At 46.5% G+C, this 18,001-nt stretch overlaps 1 protein-coding gene across 7 annotated transcripts in view; it reads left to right on the top strand.

Moving 5' to 3' along the window:
- The window catches only part of CLEC16A (C-type lectin domain containing 16A), a 197,255-nt gene that overhangs the window by 34,363 nt on the left and 144,891 nt on the right, over positions 1-18,001 (top strand). The gene's annotated exons all lie outside the window — the stretch shown is intronic.

The following is an 18,001-nucleotide window of genomic DNA, read 5'->3' on the forward strand; positions in this document are numbered from 1 at the left end:
CTTGCAAAACTAGGACAGTATCACAGGCAGGAGATTGACAGTGATGTGTGGGGTTTGCAAGTTGAGCAAAAGCAAATTGGGGAAAGCCTACAGCTTAGGGTACCCACTTGAGTTGGACCATCTGATCAGAGGGAGCATTTAAGAGATCTGCTTCCTGATGGCTTCTTCTTGGGATGAAATTCCTGCCTCCACCGTGACAGACACATGACCTGAACTGAAAATGAGATTCTTTTGAGCGTGGAAGGAACTGCCAGTGCAAGTGAAAGTGTCAGCTTTCTGCTTCCGGGTGTTGCCTTTCACTGGGCGCGTGATTGAAGTCTGTCTTGTTCTCATGACTGCAGTTGAAATTTGGGAAGAGGGGAGGTGAGTCTCATTTATGGCTTCTTTAACAGTCCTGGTGAGATTTACCTTCCTTCCCTCTGAGCAAGCACAGTCTCCTATTGTTTCCTGCCTAACTCGGATGTGGTTTGATCAGACTTGTTTTAAGTTTCTTGGTCTTTTTTAACCTACTTTCTCCTTCCCGTAATTTGTAGATAAGTTACTGGTATTGCTTCATTTTTACCAGCAGACCTTTCACAAAACCAAACCAAAATTGAAGAGAGAGAGGGAGAGGGTACAGCAGAGTTATTTGAAAAGTCTTTAATTTAGGGTTAAATTTAAAACACATCAGCATGACTAGATAAATGTCTAATTGAAATTCATCTGTGCATTAAAATCATATGGTTTTTATGGTTCCTGCGAAGGGATAATTCTTGCTCTAATTCTAATGCAGAGCAGATCCTGTTTCTTGCCAGGGGAAATAGAGTAAGAGAACACTAATCCTGAAACTGCTAACATTTCATTATTTTTGCAGAATGAACATATAGATTAGATTATGGGATATGCATCATTACCTGTAGGTATTTTTTGGTTTTTATTTTTTGGTTTTTTTTTTTATTTTGGTATTATTAATCTACAGTTACATGAGGAACATTATGGTTACTAGACTCCCCACATCACCAAGCTCCCCCCACATACCCCATTACAGTCACTGTCCATCAGCCTAGTAAGATGCTATAGAGTCACTACTTGTCTTCTCTGTGTTGTACAGCCCTCCCCATGCCTCCCCTCATTATACGTGCTAATCATAATGCCCCCTTTCTTTTTTTTCCCCCCATCTTATCCCTCCCCTCCCACCCATCCTCCCCAGTCCCTTTCCCTTTGGTAACTGTTAGTCCATTCTTGGGTTCTGTGAGTCAGCTGCTATTTTGCTCCTTCAGTTTTTTCTTTGTTCTTATACTCCACAGATGAGTGAAATCATTTGGTACTTGTCTTTCTCTGCCTGGCTTATTTCACTGAGCATAATACCCTCTAGCTCCATCCATGTTGTTGCAAATGGTAGGATTTGTTTTCTTCTTATGGGTGAATAATATTCCATTGTGTATATGTACCACATCTTCTTTATCCATTCATCTACTGATGGACACTTAGGTTGCTTCCAATTCTTGGCTATTGTAAATAGTGCTGTGATAAACATAGGGGTGCATATGTCTTTTTCAAACTGGGCTGCTGCATTCTTAGGGTAAATTCCTAGGAGTGGAATTCCTGGGTCAAATGGTATTTCTATTTTGAGCTTTTTGAGGAACCTCCATACTGCTTTCCACAATGGTTGAACTAATTTACATTCCCACCAGCAGTGTAGGAGGGTTCGCCTTTCTCCACAACCTCGCCAACATTTGTTTTTGTTTGTCTTTTGGATGGTGGGATTCCTTACTGGTATGAGGTGATATCTCATTGTGGTTTTAATTTGCATTTCTCTGCTGACTAGCGATGTGGAGCACTTTTTCATGTGTCTGTTGGCCATCTGAATTTCTTCTTTGGAGAACTGTCTGTTCAGCTCCTCTGACCATTTTTTGATTGGCTTATTTGCTTTTTGTTTGTTGAGGTGCATGAGCTCTTTATATATTTTGAATCTGTCATTTATGAATATGTTCTCCCATACTGTAGGATGCCTTTTTGTTCTATTGGTGGTATCCTTTGCTGTACAGAAGCTTTTCAGCTTGATATAGTCCCACTTGTTCATTTTCGCTTTTGTTTCCCTTGCCTGGAGAGATATGTTCATGAAGAAGTCGCTCATGTTTATGTCCAAGAGATTTTTGCCAATGTTTTTTTCTAAGAGTTTTATGGTTTCATGACTTACATTCAGGTCTTTGACCCATTTTGAATTTACTTTTGTGTATGGGGTTACACAGTGATCCAGTTTCATTCTCTTACATGTAGCTGTCCAGTTTTGCTAACACCAGCTGTTGAAGAGGCTGTCATTTCCCCATTGTATGTCCATGGCTCCTTTATCGTATATTACTTGATCGTATATATTTGGGTTAATATCTGGGCTTTCTATCCTGTTCCACTGGTCTGTGGCTCTGTTCTTGTGCCAGTATCAAATTGTCTTGATTACTGTGGCTTTGTAGTAGAGCTTGAAGTTGGGGAGCAAGGTCCCCCCTGCTTTATTCTTCCTTCTCAGGATTGCCTTGGCTATTCGGGGTCTTTTGTGGTTCCATATGAATTTTAAAACTATTTGTTCCAGTTCGTTGAAGAATGCTGTTGGTATTTTGATAGGGATTGCATCAAATCTGTAGATTGCTTTAGGCAGGATGGCCATTTTAACAATATTAATTCTTCCTAGCCAAGAGCATGGGACAAGCTTCCATTTGTTACTGTCCTCTTTAATTTCTCTTAAGAGTGTCTTGTAGTTTTCAGGGTATAGGTCTTTCACTTCCTTGGTTAGGTTTACTCCTAGGTATTTTATTCTTTTTGATGCAATTGTGAATGGAATTTTTTTCCTCATTTCTCTTTCTGCTAGTTTATCATTAGTGTATAGGAAAGCCACAGATTTCTGTGTATTAATTTTGTATTCTGCAACTTTGCTGAATTCAGATATTTGTTCTAGTAGTTTTGGAGTGGAGTCTTTAGGGTTTTTTATGTACAATATCATGTCATCTGCAAATAGTGACAGTTTAACTTCTTCTTTACCAATCTGGATTCCTTATATTTCTTTGTTTTGTCTAATTGCCGTGGCTAGGACCTCCAGTACTATGTTGAGTAACAGTGAGGAGAGTGGGCATCCCTGTCTTGTTCCCGATCTTAGAGGAGAGGCTTTCAGCTTCTCGCTGTTCAGTATGATGTTGGCTGTGGGTTTGTTATATATGGCCTTTATTATGTTGAGTACTTGCCCTCTATGCCCATTTTGTTGAGAGTTTTTATCATGAATGGATGGTGAATTTTGTCGAATGCATTTTCAGCATCTATGGAGATGATCATGTGGTTTTTGTCCTTCTTTTTGTTGATGTGGTGGATGGTGTTGATGGATTTTTGAATGTTGTACCATCCTTGCATCCCTGGGATGAATCCCACTTGATCACAGTGTATGATCTTCTTGATGTATTTTTGAATTCGGTTTGCTAATATTTTGTTGAGTATTTTTGCATCTATGTTTATCAGGGATATTGGTCTGTAATTTTCTTTTTTGGTGGGGGTCTTTGCCTGGTTTTGGTATTAGAGTGATGCTAGCTTCATAAAATGAGTTTGGAACTATTCCTGCCTCTTCTATTTTTTGGAAAACTTTAAGGAGAATGAATATTATGTCTTCTCTCTATGTCTGATAAAATTCAGAGGTGAATCCATCTGGCCCAGGGGTTTTATTTTTGGGTAGTTTTTTGATTACTGCTTCAATTTCATTGCTGGTAATTGGTCTGTTTAGATTTTCTGTTTCTTCCTTGGTCAGTCTTGGAAGGTTGTATTTTTCTAGGAAGTTGTCCATTTCTTCTAGGTTTTCCAGCTTGTTAGCATGTAGATTCTCATAGTATTCTCTAATAATTCTTTGTATTTCTGTGGGGTCCATCATGATGTTTTCTTTCTCATTTGTGATTCTGTCTATGTGTGTAGATTTTCTTTTTCTCTTAATAAGTCTGGCTAGGGGCTTATCTATTCTGTTTATTTTCTCAAAGAACCAGCTCTTGGTTTCATTGAGTTTTTTCTATTGTTTTATTCTTCTCAATTATATTTATTTCTTCTCTGATCTTTATTATGTCCCTCCTTCTGCTGACTTTGGGCCTCACTTTTTCTTCTTTTTCCAGTCTCAATAATTGTGACTTTAGACTATTCATTTGGGATTGTTCTTCCTTCTTTAAATAGGCCTGGATTGCTATATACTTTCCTCTTAGCACTGCCTTCACTGCATCCCACGGAAGTTGGGGCTTTGTGCTGTTGTTGTCATTTGTTTCCATATATTGCTTGATCTCTCTTTTAACTTGGTCATTGATCCATTGATTATTTAGGAGCATGTTGTTAAGCCTCCGTGTGTTTGTGAGCCCTTTTGTTTTCTGTGTACAATTTATTTCTAGTTTTATACCTTTGTGGTCTGAGAAGTTGGTTGGTAGAATTTCAGTTTTTTTGAATTTACTGAGGCTCTTTTTGTGGCCTAGTATGTGGTGTGTTCTGCAAAATGTTCCATGTGCACTTGAGAAGAATGTGTATCTGCTGCTTTTGGGTGTAGAGCTCTGTAGATGTCTGTTAGGTCCATCTATTCTAGTGTGTTGTTCAGTGCCTCTGTGTTCTTACTTATTTTCTGTCTGGTGGATCTGTCCTTTGACATGAATGCTGTGTTCCTCCTTCAATTCTGTAAGTATTTCTTTCACATATGTTGGTGCTCCTGTATTGGGTGCATATATATTCATAATGGTTATATCCTCTTTTGGACTGACCCCTTTATCATTATGTAATGTCCTTCTTTATCTCTTGTTACTTTCTTTGTTTTGAAGTCTATTTTGTCTGATAATAGTACTGCAACACCTTCTTTTTTATCCCTATTGTTTGCATGAAATATCTTTTTCCATCCCTTGACTTTTAGTCTGTGTGTGTCTTTGGGTTTGAGGTGAGTCTCTTGTAAGCAGCATATAGATGGGTCTTACTTTTTTATCCATTCTATTACTATGTGTCTTTTGATTGGTGCATTCAGTCCATTTACATTTAGGGTGATTATTGAAAGACATGTACTGATTGCCATTACAGGCTTTAGATTCATGGTTACTAAAGATTCAAGGTTAGCTTCTTTCCTATCTAACTGTCTAACTTAACTCGCTTATTAAGCTATTATAAACACAGTCTGGTGATTCTTTATTTCTCTCCCTTCTTATTCTTCTTCCTCCGTTCTTTATATGTTAGGTGTTTTAATCTGTACTCTTTTGTGTTTCCTTTGACTGCTTTTGTGCATAGTTGATTTTATTTTTTGCCTTTAGTTAGTATTTGGTTGGTCTGCTTTCTCTGGTGTGATTTTATTTTCTCTGGTGATGTCTATTTAGCCTTAGGAGTGCTTCCGTCTAGAGCATTCCCTTTAAAATGTCCTGTAGAGGTGGTTTGTGGGAGGCCAGTTCCCTCAACTTTTGCTTGTCTGGGAATTGTTTAATCCCTCCATCATATTTAAATTATAATCGTGCTGGATACAGTATTCTTGGTTCAAGGCCCTTCTGTTTCATTACATTAAATATATCATGCCATTCTCTTCTGGCCTGTAAGGTTTCTTTTGAGAAGTCTGATGATAGCCTGATGGGTTTTCCTTTGTAGTGACCTTTTTTCTCTCTCTGGCTGCCTTTAAAACTCTGTCTTTGTCTCTTGATCTTTGCCATTTTAATTATTATATGTCTTGGTGTTGTCCTCCTTGGGTTCCTTGTGTTGGGAGACCTGTGGGCTTCCATGGTCTGAGAGACTATTTCCTTCCCCAGTTTGGGAAAGTTTTCAGCAATTATTTCTTCAAAGACACTTTCTATCCCTTTCTCTCTCTTCTTCTTCTTCTGGTACCCCTATAATGTGAATATTGTTCCGTTTGGATTGGTCACATAGTTCTCTTAATATTCTTTCATTCCTGGAGATCCTTTTATCTCTCTCTGCCTCAGCTTCTCAGTATTCCTGTTCTCTGATTTCTATTCCATTAATGGCCACTTGCACCTCATCCAGTCTGCTCTTAAGTCCTTCCAGAGATTGTTTTATTTCTGTATTCTCCCTCCCAACTTGATCCTTTAGCTCTTGCCTATTTCTCTGCAGGTCCATCAGCATGGTTATGACCTTTATTTTGAATTCTTTTTCAGAAAGATTGGTTAAATCTATCTCCCCAGACACCCTCTCAGGGGTTGTCTGGGTGATTCTGGACTGGATCAAATTCTTCTGCCTTTTCATGGTAATAGAGGTAGTCATAGGCAGGTAGCGCATGTGTCAGCTGGGAGAATAAAGTCCCTTCCTGCTTGCTGGTCGCTCTGCCCCTCTCCACTTCCTGTGTCAGTTCCCTGTACACCAGGAGCAGCCCTCGGGGCAGCCCAGAGCCCTGCGGGGGGAGGCAGGCGCACCCAGTGTGCTCTCCTTCGAGAACAGCGCCCCTTCATGTCCTGTTGCGGCCTCCTCTGCCTGCGCCGATGGCTCCAGGACTGGCCCAGGCGGCTGCACGCCAGGAGGTGGCTCTGGGCAGCTGCTGTCGGCATGGCCGCTCCCAGGCTGCTCGGCCGGGACTGTGCGGGAAGGGGAATGAATGGCAGGCTGTTTATCGCCGTGAGGGGCTTCAGAGCTGCGTTGCCACCCAGGGGGTTAAGGTGCCTGGAGTTCCCCGGGATTCCCAGCTGCTGGGCTGAGTGTGCTGAGACACTTCCATCCAGCTGAGAGGCCCCTGTCCCTTTAAGACTTTCAAAAAGCACTCACTTTTCTTTTGTCTCAGGGGAGTCGGCTGCAGGGACCCATTCGCAGATTTTACTGTTATCCAGCGCACCATGCACTGTATCTGTGCTCCCGGTGCAGATTACTGGGGCTGGGTATTTAGCAGTCCTGGGCTCCCCTCCCTTCCTGCTCCAACCCCTCTCCTCCCGCCAGGGAGCTGGGAACGGGGGAGCGCTCAGATCCCGCCGGGCCGCAGCTGTATCTTACCCCCTTTGTGAGATGCCAAGTTCTCACAGATGTAGATGTGGCCTGGCTGTTGTACTGTATCCTCTGGTCTCTCTGTTAGGTGTAGTTTTATTTGTTGTATTTTCAAAAATATATGTGGTTTTGGGAAGAGATTTCCGCTGCCCTACTCACACCGCCATCTTCCCAGAATCCCCCCTGTTTTTTGTTTTTAAAGGGACTTTTTTCATCCTGGGTTTCTGTGAAATAGTTTCCTAAGTTTTTACATTTGTTCATCCATTCCTTCAGCAGGGATGTGGTGGTGCACAGGAAACACAGGATCCCTGCCCTCACTGGGCTTCCCATTGCCTGCCGGAATAGGGGACCATGTCTTGAAGGCACTGCTCGCCTGTGCCATCCTGGGGCTTGCCAGAGATGCTCAGGGGACACTCACTGCAGGAGTGAATGATGCAATGGGTGAAATGGCGGCGAGGTCACAAGGCTCTCGTGATATTCTTAATGACTCAGAGTAGAAATAGCCTCAGAGCCTGAGGCCCACATGCCACCTTCCCTTTGCTCAGAGCAGGCTTTGGGGGAGGAGCGTTGGGGCTGGGGCTGCTGGGGCTGCTCCACATTCTTGCTCAAGAGGCAGTCGATGTAGTGGAACCCTGGAGCCACACTCCTGGGCTCCTCAAATCCTGTCTGCTCGTCTTACTTAGGTGTGCCCCAGGCCAAGTCAGGCCACCTCACTGGTCTTCAGTTTCCTCAGTCAGCACTTAGGGTTTGCAGAGAGGATTGAATGCAGTGTATAAAATGCTTATGTCAAAGCCTAGCACATATCAAAGCCTAAATGTTAGATGTCATCATTATAATGATCTTAGTTTCTGAGGCTGCAGAACAACCCTGCGTCCTCTGCTTGAGACCTCCCTTCTTGGGCTGATTAACAAGGAGGCACACTTAGTGCTCCCTAGGGAGACACCTTATGACCAGACACAAAGGCACAGAGGGCCAAGTGTTAGCAATAGCGACGACGTCTGTGGTGGCACTAACAGTAAACGTTGCCATTAGTGACGGTGGGCTGTGCCCTCTTTGTGCATTCTGGGCCCTCTGACTCTGCTGGCTCCAGATCCCATCTCTGCGAAGTGTAAGTACTTAACCAACTGATGTATGTAGGCTGGCTGGCTATGAATTCTGAATGGGGACTGAGAACTCCAGGGTAGAAAAGGCTTGTCCCCAAATGAAGATGTTGAGCATCTCTATCACCAATGCAGCCAGTTGGGATGGTCTCCAGATGATTCTCTGGAGATCCAAAAGAGTGAGCACACACCTAAAACTGTTAGCCACTGGCTCTCCGTGCGACACCGTCCTTCCAGGTTCTGGACTTTCTGCCAGCAGAATGTTCCATCAGGACTTGACATGGGGAGCCAGCAGCTGAGAGAGCAGCAGCCTGGCTCCTCTGACTTGTGGGTTTGCAGAAGCAGAGCATTAATCATTGGCTTGGGTCCCCCGCCACTGCTGCAGGGCTGTCTTTCCAAGCCAGCCTTGCATCAGACAGCAGCCGAGCCTCCCATGTACTGAAAGCATTAGGCCGAATAGCCTCCCTTGCAGCCCAGATTAGAGTTCCCCTGAGCTTTTCAGTGACCCTGACCTTACTCGTGACCCTCAGTTAATCAATGCCAGTTCCGAAGCACACATTCTTCTTCCTGAAAGTGGTAACGGGCTTCTGGGAGAGTGTTGACTGTGAATACCGAAGGAGAAAAATAGACTACTATAAATCAAGGGCCTTAACTGGCACGGTTGCAAACATTCCCACAAAAGAATTAGAACTTATTGTGTACTCTCCCTTTTCTGGCCGTTGTGGTCTATCCCGTAATTCCTCAATGGTATTACAGCTTGCAGTCTCCATTACTGCCTACAGAAGTACTGAGTGTGGCAGTGCTGGGTCACGGGAAGCGATTGGATGGAGTCAGAGAGAATCCAGGGTGTGCATGCCCCACATATCAAGTAGGCAGCGGCGTTCATGAGAGGCCTCTCCCTGTCCCCAGTGCAGAGTCCCACAGTGTGGAGGCCTAAGGAGGAACAGCCTTTAGCCAGGATTGCAGGTGACTGAACCTGAGGCTGGCACTGTGGTCCTTGTCCAGTGAGCCAGGGAAGAGCCAGGGTTCTTAGAGTGGCCACATCCCAGAGGGGCCAATGGGGAAGAACAGAGGGGCAAAGTGGGGGTAGGAAGCAGGCGCAGAGAAGCTTCTGTGAGTCAGACCCAAGCTGGCTTTACTGTGTCTGCCCAGTGGCATGCCACGGAATGGGCTGGGGCGGCCCCAAGGCTGGAGACAGCTGCATGGTGTGGGGTGCAGTCACACCCCCTGCTGACTGGGGCCTTCCCTAGTCTGCGTTGAGCCATTGGAGATTTCTTCCAGGTGTCTGTGAAAATCAAGGAAATTCAGGGTGGGGACAGAAAAACGAGGCACCCACTGGTTCTGCTGTGTCTGCAGTGGGGCTCTGTGAGTTTCCTCAGCAGCCTGGCTCCTTTGGGCATTTGTGGTTTTTAACCAGAACTCTGAATTCCTTGAAGGTGGGTCAGCATTATTTATTCATCTTCTCAACAAACAATTATTGGGCATGTACCAGGTGCTGCTCTAAGCACTGGGCATAACACCAAGGAGCAAAACAAGGACCCTGGACCTGCAACGGCTTCTACTATAGTGGGAAGAGAGCAGAGCAGCATGTCCAGTGTGAGACGTGCTCCAGAGAAGCCATGGCAGAAGGGAGGGGGCAATGCTCCATCCTTGAGGGGTGTGGTTCTCCATAGGGTGCCAGGGTAGGCCTCACTGAGAGGGTGACATTTGAGCATGGACTTGAAGGAAGGGAGGGATGATGTAGATAGCTGGGGGAAGAGCGCTTTGGCCTGAAGCAATAGCCAGTGCAAAGGCCCTGTGGCAGGAGGTGCCCGGTGTGTGGCAGGAACGGCAGGAGCAGTGTGATGAGGCAGGGCAGAGTAGGAGATGAGGTCAGAAAGGGAATGAGGGTTCCGGCCATGTGGTGCCTTTCAAGCCGCTGGAGGGCTCAGGAGTCTACGATGAGAGAAATGGGAACAGCTTAGCCTTTGCGTCCCGTGTGTAGCATGGTCTGGCAGTGAAAATCAATCGTCCTGAAATACCAAACCTCCATGAGGGAACCAAGCGTCATGATATCTAAAGCCAAAGGGATCCAGTCTTGCTCAGTATCAAAGCCCCAGCTGGGGAGCTTGGCTTTGCTAAGGGGTGCTTTGCCTGATGGGAGGCTGGGGGGCCACACACAAGGAAGAAGAGGACCACTCTGTTTACTTCCGTCCCCCGGGTGCTCCAGCGGTTCCATGACAGTGGGCTGCGAGGGCAGTGCTGTGAGTTTGACTGGCCGAGGACAGTGAATGTGACAGGCAGGAATAACTCCCACCCGAGGAAGTGGTGAGTGGGGTTTCCCCGGTGAGTGCTGAGGTCCTGGCTGGCCAGAGTGACTGCCCACTGACCACTTGATGCAATGCTCAGATATTCATAGACTTATCTCAGGGAACCCTCCTGGTAGCCTCTAGTCAGGCACAAGGGCAGTGTTGAAAGCTTTGTGAGCAAAGAAAAAACCAAAGATATAACATGAAAGGACTTTATCTGTGCCAACAGTATTGTTGTGGGTCACACGTGAACTCTGGTGGGCCATTCCCTCGTAAGAGCAGCGCCCATCTCTCGAGCACGTACCACATACCAGGCTGGCTGGCTCGCTCACACTTTCTTCTCTCCCATAGCATTTCTGGAGCACCCCCGACATTTGGGGCAGGCACTGTGCTGGCCTCAGGGAATACAGGAGGAGTGAGACCGACGAGGCTCCTGCCCTGACTGTCTGATGGGGGGAAACAGTAAGCAAGCATGTCAGCACAGATTGCAGAGTTGGATGTGGGAAGAAATAGAAACCAGCTTTGGGAGATAACGGTGAGGGAAGTCCTCCCGAGCAGGTGACATTGGGTTTGAGGACTGAAGGATGAGGAGCTCACCCTGCTGAGAGTTGGAGGATGGTGGGGGACAAGGTTTGTGACGATCATGGAGCAGGGTGAGCCAGAGGGTCGGCGGGATGCTCTGGCAGTCTGGATCACGAGAGAGGCCAGTGTGTGAGAAACATGCTGGGTCTGTGGGAGAGGGGCCATTGCTAAATTTATAGAAGAGGGACGTGCTGTCATCTCCTGTACAGTTTTATTTATTAGGACATAACCCAGAGAGGGAGGTGTAATGACATCCCACTCTCCGCAGGAGGCAGCCCATACCCCCAGAGCTGGAGGGGTCATTCTGTGGTCCCCAGTAGCAGGCGACTGGAGGTGCTGTTCCTGTTTTGTGCCCTTATGTCACCACCTGCAATGACAGTCACTTCCAGTTTAGCGTGAGTGCAGAGTTCTGGACCAAATGCTTCGGGTAACTGAGTTACCAGTATTTCATGGTTCATTACACTGCTGTAGAGAATAACATCGTAAATATACTCCTAAAAAATACCAAACAGGTGCTTGGCATGGTGTTGTTCAGTGAGAGAGTGTGCTCTGTTTTGCCTGAGCACTGAGCTTGCCTCTTTAATCATAAATATCTTGCAACTAATTCATCCCACAGCATTCATTCTCTCTTGATTGAGTGCCAGACACTGGATGGAGGGGATAGACTAGGCAGCACGAAGCATTGAGGAGGACAGAGAAGATGACCTGGGGTAGAGAAGGCCAGGGCCCGAGGCTGGTCTCCTGCAGACCTAGCAGTGCCCCAGAGGTGTTCCTAAGAAGTCTCAGCACCATGTCGATGTTTCCTGCCGTTCTTCACAAAGCCAAAGTGCAGAGCCTGTGCCCAGCGTGAGTCCTCTGAGATCATCCCAGTTCCAGATGAATGGGCGCTTCTTTGGTTTATGCAGCTGCAGTACTCCCTGATAACGGGCCAATTCGTGGGTAAGAATGCCCTGTTCCCCTCCTTAATGGAAGTGGCCTGTTACCTCTTCACATTTCCCTGCAATGGGTTCATTTTCCCCATAAAGCTTGGCAGCGTAATCCAGGGCCTTCACTGTGGTTGCAGTTGTGCGTTCTGGGTGTGGTTTGGTTCAGCAGCCCCACGTTACTTGGGCTTTGGCACGTCACACTTGTACCCATACATCACCCTGGAGTTTATTCCGCCCGATGTCTGCTTGCTGATGGCCACATTCTGAAGTGAGGACAGGCTCACTGCGCAGTCATCTGCCAGCTTCCTTTCACAGCCAGTTGCAAAGCCACGTGCTGTGGTGCTGTTGGTAACGCTTGGTATAAACCTGGGTCACTGTGACCCTCTGTCACATTTGGAGCTCTCTGTGTATGAAACAAAAATGGGAAGTAATTACACATTGTGGTCAGCTGTAATGATGGTCAGGTCAGAGGCCACCTAATGAGTGGTGAGTAAATGTCCCTGAGCTTTTGCTGCACATGGCTACCCACCATGTGATCAGTGTGGCTCCAGTGCCGCAGGGCCCACACTTCAGTCCTTCAGGAGGCGGGGAGGTAGTCATGTGCCTGATGAAGGGGGCAGGTGCAGTGTAGCAGCATGGCTGAGCACATGGGCCCTGAAGCTGGGCTTCCTGGGTTCGAATCCTGGCTCTGCCTCTCATAGCAGGTGACTTTTGGCAAGCCCTTCGCCCTCTGCAGCTCCCTTCCCCATTCAGTTGTTTGGAGGATAATGTGAGTAATGCAGGTGCTCAGGGCAATGCTGGTGCCCATTGGGTATTAGTGACGGTTTTACTACCTGGAAAAAATAACAAAAAGGTGTCCTTCTGCTTGGCACCTCATAGCAGCCCTGTGGGGCAAGTGCTAGTCTGAGGCCTATTTGATGCCTATGGAAACTGAGGCCCATAGAAGAGAAGGAGGTGAGCAGCCAGAATGCAAATCAGGGTGTGTGGGGTACCGAGCCTGGTTCCGGGGTCTCCACAGACCCTGTGCTACTGGCTATGCACCCTGCCAGTCCCAGCCCCTGAGCTGGGAGGTCAGCCAGGGGCCCAGGAGCACTTTGGAGAGGCTGAGTCTAGCTCACTAACAAACTAGACAGCCCACAATCAAAACAGAGTGTGATTGTTCTGTTTTTTGACAAGTCAGCCCCTCGCCTGCCATCTCTCTGTCCTAGTGGTCTATTTGCCAGGGGAGTTGAAGGTGAATGAATATTTCTAGGGTGCCTGCTGTAGCAGGCCTTAGGCCTGGCAGCTTTGCACTGGTGTCTCCTTCCATCCCAGAGGCAGCAGGTGATGGAGCTGCTCTTGTCCCTGTGTTACAGGGGAGGAGACTGAGGCTCATTTGGTCAGGTCCCTGGGCGCGTAGGGGGTCTGAGCCCCAGGCTCTGATCGGCCCTTATATTGGGCATGTTTTTTATTAGTATGGCCTGCCTTGTTTCTTAGGGGAAGACCTTTCTCCTAGTTCTCAAATCCCTTAGCAGAGCTGTTTGAACAAAAGGATTTGGTTCCTTCCTCAGAAGGTGAGCTTTCATGGCTAGATCATTGCGACAGCTCCTGCAAGTACAGACAGGAGGCCGGGGCCATGTCACCTGGCCTTTCCTTTTACCTGCCCCTCTCACCATCAGTCTCTGTCCCATTCCTTTTCTTCTCAACTAAGATTCTTCCCAGAGCACCTTGCCTGCTGCCCGTATGCTTTGGCCACTCGCCAGCTGTTGCCTTCCTTCTCATCGTGGAGGTATAGAGAAACCCACTCAACAGGTCGCATCTACCAGGTGCTGAGGCAGGGACATCCCTCTATTGTTTCTCAGGCCTGAGTATCATGAGCAGCTGGCTGGAGAGGCCATCTGGCTGGCCCAGCAGCAACCCTCCAACTTCTTGTGTTTCTGCTGCTACGTGGGGAGCTGGCCAAGCTCACTGTGTCCCAGGGCACCACCGCTGTCACCAAGCACGCCAACTCCAGGTGACTTTGGCCTTGACAGAAATAAAGGGAGAATGCCCAGAGCTCTGAGCTGACCTTCCTACCATTTTCCTCCCCTTCCAAGTGTTCCTGTAAACTCGTGTTAATGCTCAACACCCAGGATCAGTCATTTCCTTCTCCAAGAAGTCCTCTAAAGTTTCCCCTACCCCGCACATGCTGGCAGTTCCCCATTCCCTCCCCTGTGCCCCCAGTGGCCTCTTCCTCTCAGTGCCCATGTGCGATGCAGACAGTACCTTACCCACTGTGGGCTGGGCAGTGAGCTCTGTGAAGCTGTGGCCCATGGCTGCTTCTCTGAGCCCAGCCCATGGTGTTTAGTTGGGGCTCAGTGAATGACTAGGTGGCTTCCCTGGTGAGCTTCTCAAGTTGTCTGATTTGCTCCTAGCTTAAATTGAAGGCATTATGACAATCTGACTTTGTTGAACATCCTCTAGGTGAACATCTTTGAACAGAGGAATAATGTGAGGGGAGCACATCAGGTGCAGCAACCCTCCTACTTCCGGGCGGCCTGTACGGATGGCTGCTGGGTGTGTGTTTCAGGCCACGATAGGAAACATTCCTGGCATCCCGCACAGCTCCTTCTCAGTCTAAAACAACACTCCCCACCCCTGCCCCCAGCTGATTGCCATTCTGACCTCTAGAGATGCCTTCCTAAAGTTTTTTCTTTTCAGTCGTGCTGAAATACGTATAACAACATTTGCAATGGGTAAGCCATTTTTAAGAATACCATTCACTAGCATTAGGTACATTCTCTGAAGGTCCTTCATGTTTAAATGGCCCCAGTAATGCCTTCTTGGGGTAAAACAACTGAATGATGTAGAAACAGCTAGAGTAGAAAGGGAAAGTTCTCCCACCTGGGTATCTTCCTCAGAAAGAACCACTGCTCTCAGTTTGTGTGTCTTTGCAGACCTTGCTCAGTGTGCTGTCATGCAAATATCTGTCAACTCAGGAAAACATGTACGTGTTTTTAAGTGAAAGTTTTGTTACTTAACCGTAAATGGAATCCTTGATTGATGGATTGATTGCAACCTGCCTTTCTGTGTGCAGTCTGTGTCCAGGTCTTTCGAAGGAGGCATGCCCAGACGTGCTGGAGGACATTGTGTGTGCTACCTGTGGCATTGCTATGCTGCTTCCCCTCTTCCACCTAGACACCAGGCCTTGTGTGTTTCTGTCCTTCCTCCTGACCCCTCTCGCTGCCCTCACAGAGTCTACTCTCAGATCCCACAGCCCCTGAAAGGCCTTAGTTATTGCTGACCCCAGGGAAGTCACCTTCTCAAGTATTTAACACAAGGACCAAGAACCAAGGTTGGGGGTTGGGAGCTGAAGGCTGGGGAAGGCATCATTAACCAGAAGGTTGGACAGACTTTTGGGAGCAGACAGCCCTGGGCCACCCCTGAAATCACTTTGCTGGCCTTCAGCTGGCCCTCACCCCAGAAGCCAGCCTTAACGTTCACCCGCAGAGCCCAGGGCTCTCTCCCAGCATCCCACAGCTGGGCCGCTGGCAGAATCTCTGCAGGCAGCAAGGGGGCCCAGTGTGTCCACACTCCTCCTGCCGCTCGGCTTCAGGACGCTGGGAGCCGAGCACTTGGTGAAGCCCGAGCCTGTGGCATTTCTCGGATACTTTTCTCTGGGGCATGTGTGGTGTGCTTTCTTTATGAGAAGATCGGCCCAAAGGCATTCTGATTTTGCTTTTCTACTTCTTTTGGTTAGTTTTATTGTTCTAGCCCTTCCACTGTGCCAAGTTCAGCTCCTGAGGGTGTTAGGCTCCTGTTTCCTTCCCCCCCGTTTCTCCTTTTGTTGTTCCCTCCCTCATTTTGGATGCAGTGTGGGACAGGCAGCCATGATTTCACTCCGCAGCAGCCCGTCGCGGCCCTGCCCTGTCCTGGGCACCTGGGTTAGTGTTGAGAGCATAGGGCACCCTTCCCCTGGGGGCTTTCCGTCCAGAACCTCTGGGATTGGCCACCGTAATACAGAGATTCCCAGGAGGCCAGAAGCCAGAAGGCTCTTGACAGGAGCGGAAGGAACGATCATGGATCTCTGCCCACATTTCCCAGCCAGTTCTATCAGCTTTTCTATAGTAACTGGGATTTTGATGTTAGTAGTAAGAAAAAAAATTAGTTTTTTAAAAAAATATAAAAGCAGAAAGGGAAATAAAGTCCGTAATTCCAATGTCCAAATGATCCTTGTTGAATTATTTTAAAGTTAATATGTGTACATGATTAGAAATTTCAAACCAAGTGGAAAGTTATAGAAATGAAAGATATCAGTGCACTTGTGTGGGTGTGCGCGTACAGCACATCTGCCTTCTTTCTTTGCCCAAAAATGAAATGCTAATATATTCTTATGCAGCTTTCCAGGAAAACTTGCATTCACGCCATCATGTGTAGTCCTTGACAGCCTTTCATTGAAAGCGGCCCTACTGCCTTCTCTGTTCTTGCTTTTTCATCCTGGTACTATTTCTGCATCAGTACATCTAGGTATTAAAAAACTATAGTCTTTTGAACATCTACGTGGATTCCCACTCTGCAGACAGACCATAATTACCATTCCCAGTGCAGATGGACATTTAGGTTATTTCCAGCTGTTTACTGGGTAGGTTGCATTTTAAAGGTTTGAAATTCCCCCAGTAAGCATGCCTTCCCCCTCCATCTCCTCAACACCTGATCATCGAGAAAAACAGATCCCTTTGGAAAGTTTTAAAATTCATTTTCACAGTTGATTTTTCTTTTTGTATGTAGGCAAGGAAAGGAAGCTAACTGTCATATGTTGGATGCTTATTATATCTCCAGGCTCTGAAGGAAGTTGGTGTCTATGCTTTTGTTTAGTTCCTAGAGGCTGTAATTACTTGCCCTGTGTTTTAGAGAAGGACTCTGAAGGTCATAGAGGCCCCACAGCTCACGTAGGGATCAGGCACGGTTGACACCGCTGAGTAGCCTGGACCTCATGCGCTCATTCACTTCCCTCAGTTCTGCCATTTGTTCTGCAGAACTGGGGTCCATACAGAGCTCCGGGGGGTGGGGGTTTCTATAGCCACCTGTGTGAATTTCTGCTTGGAACCTGTAACTAGGTGTTTACTCCGCATTTAGCCTTGGGTTTCTGCTTCTGAAGGCTCTCGTTGTATATGGCATGCTCTGAAATTCACTGGGAGTAAGTGGTCATCAGAGGAAGCAGCCACTTCATCTTGGGCTCTAATTTCCCAGGTTTGGGTCCTTCAGCAGAAGATGAGAGGGGCATCCAGGGCTGTGTTCAATCACACAGCATCCTAAGTGGGCTCTGATGGATGCTGTCTGTCAAGCAGTGTACCCTCGGAATGTTCCCATCTCTGGGCTCTTGGTCGTTGGCGTCTGCAGTGTGCTGTCTGGGTTTCCTGGACAGTATAATCATGTCTCAATTTAACTGTCATTTTTGTGGATGAAGAATCCAAAGTGGATAAATAAAAGTTAATGTCTGGATTTGGATGCTAATTTAGCTTTCAATTAGGTTTTTGCTGTGAGTGTTATTGAAACTAATATGTATGCCTTGAGCACATTCCACTTATTGGCAAGGAATGGTGGCCCCAGAATATAATTGGTGGTGGTTTGGGGTGAATTCAGAAGATGGATAAACCTATCAAGATAATAGAAAAGTTTACTTTAAACCTTTCTCCTTTTTCCCCCTGCGTTTTATAAATATAATAACAAACAGTGATTGTTAAGTATGTATATATAAATCAATGCTAAATTTAAAGATTATTCCTGGGTTAGGGTACTATATTGTTTCCTAGAATGTCATCTTAGTCTATCAACATCGAAGTGTTTTTTTTAGTATTTTATTGTAGACACACCCTACTTTATAATCATAAAGCACAGCAACATTTTTCCACATTTAACTTTGTAATATTTTAAAATAACTTTTTCCTTTTTTAATGACAAAATGATGTTTGAGCATCATCCAGATGCTGGGAGGAGAAAAACCCTTCAATCAGAATCCTGTCCCAAATAAATCAGTTTTCTTTTGTTTTCCTTTCTACACATAGTCCATTTGCATGTAAATACTTTTTAAAGAGTATGAAATCTGGAACTGAGTTTGAGCTGATGACGCACTGTCATTTTAGGAGCTTTGTGATTGGGCGATCTTTTGTTCGAATTCTGACTCTGCCGCTCAGTAGCTGTGTGACATTGG

Source organism: Manis javanica, chromosome 10 (assembly GCF_040802235.1).
Source record: "Manis javanica isolate MJ-LG chromosome 10, MJ_LKY, whole genome shotgun sequence".
Lineage (NCBI taxonomy): Eukaryota > Metazoa > Chordata > Mammalia > Pholidota > Manidae > Manis > Manis javanica.